Consider the following 6,715-nt stretch of genomic DNA (forward strand, 5'->3'; position numbering starts at 1 on the left):
AGTTAGCCATCATGCATGTGGTTCTTTTTTAGTTTATTTTGCATTTGATGATCTGTGATTGAATTCAGTTGAGTTCAACAATTCAATTCAGTAAACATTTCTATTTAGTTCTCACCTAGTGCTATGTTTGGACATCACTTTAAATCAGTGCTTCTTAATGTGTGTCAGAATGAGGTTTGGGAAAGGCCTTATTGCTAGATTTAGCATTTAGAAAACAGACAAAAATGGTTATTAGTACTACAAACTACAGAAAGTAAAAGTCAAGAAATTCAATATGAATACCCATTCATACTTAAGACTCATTTTTAAGTGGGGTTTGGAAAAACAGACTTTATCTACTTTATAGGAGACAAATCAGAATAAGAGAGAGAGAGATTCAATTTTTATGAACTATTAGTGGCCCAGTGCATGGATTCGTGCACATTGAAAGGAAATTAATTAGAAGAAAGATTCATGCAGTAATTACATTACTGCAAAAAATTACATGTCAAAATAGTATATATAATTTAGTATTATAAAATTAAAACACGCATGCAATTGGGGCCAGTGAGAGCTTTATATGTCAACATTTATTTTCAAATTGCCAGTGCACGTCGTATGTACCGGTTGGTCAGTTGGTCGGACAGTCAGATGGACATACGGTCAGTCACTTAGCCTTTTATATATGTAGATAAAGTTGGAAAGCTGTGATTTAAAATATTCCTTCTTCCTTTATCATGACATTAATTAAAAAAATCATTTGAAATATGGCATTAAAAATTTTTAGATCATTTTATTTACCAGAGTCATTGAATGTAACATAGCCCTGAGATTTATGTTATCTCCAAATTCTTATGAAATGCCAGCATGGATTATTGAACTAATTCCTTCCTTTATAACTTTCTTTTATATATCTTAATGTTTAAATGAAAGATCTGTTAGTCACTATGTTCAAAATTCTGGTATAAATGTACTCTCTTTTTTTTTTACTTTTAAAATTTTTTTTCAATTATAATTTACATTTAATATTATTCTATATTAGTTTCAGATGTACAAAAATGTGTTTAGAAAATCATATACTTTACAGAATGGTTCCCCTGATGCTTCAAGTTCCCAACTGACCCCATATGTATTTATGATGATACTAGAGGCCTGGTGCACAAAATTCGTGCATGGGGGGGGGTCCCTCAGCCCAGCCTGCGCCCTCTCACAGTCCAGGACCCTTTGCTCCTTACTGCTCACTGCTCCTTACCACTTGGCTCGCTGCTCCTTAACATTGCTGCGGAGGTGGGAAGGGCTCCCGCCACCACTGCTTCGCTCGCCAGCCATGAGCCCAGCTTCTGGCTGAGCAGCGCTCCCCCTGTGGGAGCACACTGACCACCAGTGGCAGCTCCTGTGTTGAGTGTCTGCCCCTTGGTGGTCAGTGCGCATCATAGCAATCTGTCCTTCCACCAGTCATTCCATCATTTGGTCAATTTGCATATTAAGGTTTTATTATATAGGATTATTGACTTTATTCCTTATGCTATACTCTACATCTCTGTGACTATGCTGTAATTACTAATTTATACTGCTTAATCCCTTCAACTTTTTCATCCAGCCTCTCTAAATGTAGCCTCTTAACCAAAGTTTTCCTGTATATGCATTCTTTCTCTTCTTCTGGAATACTATCTCATACTAATTAGACTAATTAGACTATTAAACTGATCCTATAGTTTGATTATCTATTTCTTTCATAGATAATTCCTTCTTATCATTGACTTCACCATTGCTTTAAAGTTCCATAATTTTTGAAAACAATTTAAACCTTTGCATATTCTTCATATGAATTGATAGTGTTATTTTATCTTTTCTTCAAGATACTGAGTAAATATATTTGTACCTAAAACTAAGGTCTACAGAAACTATTTGTGAATTATCACTGTCTGTTGTCCTCCCTTAATTAAAGTAACAACTACTTTCCAATCGGATTATCTGAACATTCATATTTAGTCTATGTCTACCTTCTCTCAAAGTGCCCACAGCTTATGTCTGCCCAACATATTAGTATTATTTACTTGAATTTTATTTACATTTTCAGTTTAATATATTCCTAATCAAGTATTCTTTTATACTGAGGAGATAAAGGGCTGTTGGAAGGCAAGACACAAGATTACCAATGAATTTAAGTGCATGATGAATTGTTTCAGCAGTCCATGGATATGTATCAAAGAATATCTTATTACTGCTTCAAGGAAAATAGTCTGTATTTTTCAGTTTACAAGGTCCTTTGCTATCTTTCTGGATTATGGTTCAGTTTTGGTGTTTAACTTCATATCCCCTACTGCAAATGGGGGTAAATGACAAATTGAGTTTATTCCATATGAGTAACTAGTGGAACTTCAAAATGTACTGTAAAAAATAATTTAGCTAAGTAAAACATGTCACTTGAATCTCTAAATTTATATTTACCAAAATATTTGTGTAGTTTGTAATGTACCAAGAGCTTCTAAATTTAAAAAATGGGTGAAATATTCTCTCATAATTGATTTATATTAGCCCAAATTTATTCCAAAGACATTATCAATAATTTTCTATGCCACATATGACTTTATAGAGGACAGACAACACAGACCTTTCTCTCTACTATGTACCAACCTAGATATGAGAGTAAAAATAATAATTATGGAGAGGAGATGGTAAATAGCATTCTTCTACCTTCTCTCTGCACAGTGGTTTTCAATATTAAAGTAATGGTTACTAATTATTTCTTTGTTTTCTTGGTGTAGATTCCCTGGATAGGCATCTAGTTTTTGTATACTCATATTTCCTTTAATGTATTTGTATGTGCTTTGTCTGTTTTTCTGTGTGCTCTCCGAGAAGAGTTATTACTTCTTAAATATAGCATTAAGCAAAGATAAGAGCATACTAAATACGTACTACTTCAATTTTATTGATTCTTGATCTGAGATATATTGTTTCTGTGAACCCTATGATTTCTCCCAACAACTAAGAGAAGCCAGAAATTTACTCTTTAGTTATTTGTATTGAACTAATTAAAAGTTAATTTTTTCCAGAAAGGTAATGATTCTTTCACTAGAAAAAGAAAACCTAGTACATGATTCTAAGACTGAATAAAGGGAGAGATTTGAGGGTATTTTCATGGTCATCAAGTGAGTAAAGCTTGGAGAAAGGTGAAAATTGGCAACAGCATAAAATGCCAGAAAGAGATCATGTGAGATAAGACAGATAATAAGTGATCATTATATTGAGCAATTAGTAGGTCATAGAGCAATTTAAATAAAGTTACGGAGTCAAAATGCAGTTCCTGGTGAGTTGGGGGTGAATGGGAGGTGAAGAAAAGGAGCCAAGCACACACTGAAGCTTCCTTGGCTGTAGAGGAAAAGGTGGGGTATGGAAATTATAAAGAAGAATAAAAGAGAGTTTTTACAAGCTAGGAGAAATGAGTACATCTAAGTGCTGTGGAGGAAGCACTAATGGAGAAATGGAGGTTGAGTATATAAAAGAAAAGTCAAAGTCTCTGAAGAGATAAAAGAAAGAGAGCATGATGAGAAGAGGAACACATCTGTCTGCAAAGCAAGGAAAAGAAGGAAGGAACTACAAGTACGGAGATGGTAAGTAAGTGGGTAGGAAGACAAACAGTTGAGGCAGTTGGTGCCTTTGAGAAACAAAGAGAAAGGTACTGGAAGGGCTGCATTAGGGGCTTGAAGTAAATGGTGAGTGTCCAAAATGGTGACTGTGGAAATTAGAAAAAGGAACAAACATATCCTAGGAACCTAGGAAGTGTTCTTTTTTTTTTTTTAACTTTTTAAAAATATATTTTATTGATTTTCTACAGAGAGGAAGGGAGAGGAATAGAGAGTTAGAAACATCGATCAGCTGCTTCCTGCACACCCCCTACCGGGGATGTGCCCGCAACCAAGGCACATGCCCTTGACCGGAATCAAACCTGGGACCCTTCAGTCCGCAGGCCGACTCTCTATCCACTGAGTGAGCCAAACCGGTTAGGGCAGGAAGTGTTGTTCTTTATTTCTGAGGGTTTAACTAAAGTTAGAGAACATAAGTGTATAGTGGTATTGTAACTGAACAAAAAAACACAGGTTCAGCTGCCTTCCATGAAAGCCAAACGCTGGTGCAAAAGGAAAGAGGTTTTATTCAGGTGCCATGACCTAGGAGAATAGTGGACTCCTGAATCAAAGATTACCTCTCTTCCTGCTCAAGCCCACCATTCTTATAGGGATAGGCAGGGGAGAGCTTTTTTTCTATCCAATTATCTTGCTAGCTTTGGGCACACCTGGGGCTCCTGTCCATTCATATTTCTAGCTTTTGGCGCTCAGTGTAAAAACCTCTCCCTGTCACCATCTTGGCCAATGGGGAGGCTCCCCCGCACTCCGACTGACTCAGTAACAGTATAATTTTCCATAAATGTGAGCCATTCTCCAGCAGCATACATAGAAAGCAGATGGTAAGAATAATCTCAAGTGACGGGATTATCAGGACAATTACAACAGGAAGACAAAGGAAAAGAGGTGAGATGATTGGCAAGCACCATCAACGTTACGCACCCCCGAGCTAAGCTGAGTAGGAAAGTAAAGCCCTGGGGCCAGAGAATATATCTAGCTAGGATTCCCCAAGCTGCTCTTCTCGCAGCCTCCACATACATTCTTCCTCTTGTATTTTTCATTCTGATTAGTGTCAGCTACTCTAGCTAGCTTCCCTGTCCTGGGTCCAGTCAGTTGGAACTTGAGAATATTTCCCATTTCCTTCATCATAATCCCATCATTGACACTCTTTTTAGGCCTTTGGCTTCACATGAGAAGAAGAAGAGAAGGGGGAAGAGGAAGAAGGGGAGGAAGGGAGAAACATTGACTTGTTGTTCCATTTATTTATGCATTCATTGGTTGATTCTTGTATGTTCCCTGATTTGGGGGTGGGGGTGTCAAATTTGCAACCGTGACGTATCAGGATGACACTCTAACCAGCTGAGCTACTGGGTCAGGGCCAGCATTGTTCTTAATTCATCCTCTGCCACTGGAATGATTTTTTTTTAAATTTATCTTGCTCGCTTCAGCAGCACATATACTAAAATAATTGGAATGATACAGAGAGGATTAGCATGGCTCATGCGCAAGGATGACACGCAAATTCGTGAAGCATTCCATATTTTTAAAAAGAATTATCAATCTGTTATTAGGTGGTTGTAAGAGACAGATGGGTTGAGAATTAACTTTTGGCATTTGAGTGAATGATGACACATTACCTAGATATAGAATGAAAAGAGAGCAATCTAATAGGAGAGGCAATACACATGTAGAGAGAAATGTTATGCATGCATCCAAAACCAGTTAGGTACTTGCTATGTGTCAGGCACTCTCCTGGATGCTGGATATATGACAAAAAGACAAATTATCTCCACTCATGAAGCTTACATTCTAGTGGTGATGGGAGATAATATAATAAACATAAGCAAATAAAAATTTACTATTTTAGGTGCTGATAAGATCTATTTAAAAGTAGAAAAGGAAAAAAATTTAAAAATAAAAGTAGAAAAGAGAGGGAGTGGAGGGAGTGGAGGATGGTAAGGGAGGATAGGGTAGTCAGAGAAGGACTCAAAATTGATGACATTTGCCGAAACCGGTTTGGCTCAGTGGATAGAGCGTCGGCCTGCGGACTGAAAGGTGCCAGGTTCGATTCTGGTCAAGGGCATGTACCTGGGTTGCGGGCACGTCCCCAGTGGGAGATGTGCAGGAGGCAGCTGATTGGTGTTTCTCTCTCATCGATGTTTCTAACTCTCTATCTCTCTCCCTTCCTCTCTGTAAAAAATCAATAAAATATATTAAAAAGAAAAAAAAAAGATTGATGACATTTGCCTCAACTTGGTAGCTCAGTTGGTTAGGGCATCATCCTGATACACCACGGTTGTCATTTTGTTCCCTGGTCAGGGCACATACAGGAAACAACCAATTAAAGCATAAATAAGTGGAACAACAAATTCATGTTTTCTCTCTCTAAAATAAATAAATAAAAATTAAAAAGAAATATTGATGACATTTGGATATAAGCTATGCTATAATAATACAATGACAATTTGCTACATAAATATCAAAGCAAAAGAGGTTACTTTCAATCAAGGAGACAGTATTTGCTTTGGCTTTGGTAGGAATTTTCTGGATGTAAATTAATGGAAAGGATCAAAGCAGATAAAAGGAAGAGTATTAGACAAAGCTGAAAAGTACCATGTTACATTCAGAAATAACTAGTTATCTATAATGATAGAAATAATGGGGTCTGGCTGTGGCAGTGTTTGAATGCCATATTACTATCTGGACTTCATCTTCTACTCTGTGTGGAATCATCAAAAGTTTATGACCAGGAGTGTGACATGTCCAGAAGTGTGCTTTTAAAAAATCATCTTTTATTTGTTTATTTATTTTTAAATAATCATCTTTTATAGAATAGACTAGAGGCCTGGTACATGAAATTCATGCACTGGGGGGGAGGGTGTCCCTCAGCCCAGCCTGCACCCTCTCCAATCTGGGACCCCTGGGGGGTTGTCCGACTAACGGTTTAGGTGCCATCAAAGCAGTGGACAGGAAGGCAGCTGGAGCTAGCAAAGTCACCAAGTCTGCCCAGAAAACTCAGGCTAAATCAATATTATCTCAATACCTACCACCCCACTCTTAATCAGTGGTGGAAGAACAGTCTCAGAACTGTTTGTCTTGGTTGGCCATTTAAG

General features: G+C 37.3%; 1 non-coding gene across 1 annotated transcript; it reads left to right on the forward strand.

Moving 5' to 3' along the window:
• The first annotated feature begins 5,037 nt into the window (after nucleotides 1-5,037).
• LOC132228906 (U6 spliceosomal RNA) lies at nucleotides 5,038-5,147 on the forward strand. Its single transcript, XR_009451513.1, has one exon. It is a non-coding gene; the product is annotated as a U6 spliceosomal RNA (small nuclear RNA).
• The last annotated feature ends 1,568 nt before the right edge of the window (nucleotides 5,148-6,715 follow it).

This window comes from Myotis daubentonii, chromosome 2 (assembly GCF_963259705.1).
Source record: "Myotis daubentonii chromosome 2, mMyoDau2.1, whole genome shotgun sequence".
Classification (NCBI taxonomy): domain Eukaryota; kingdom Metazoa; phylum Chordata; class Mammalia; order Chiroptera; family Vespertilionidae; genus Myotis; species Myotis daubentonii.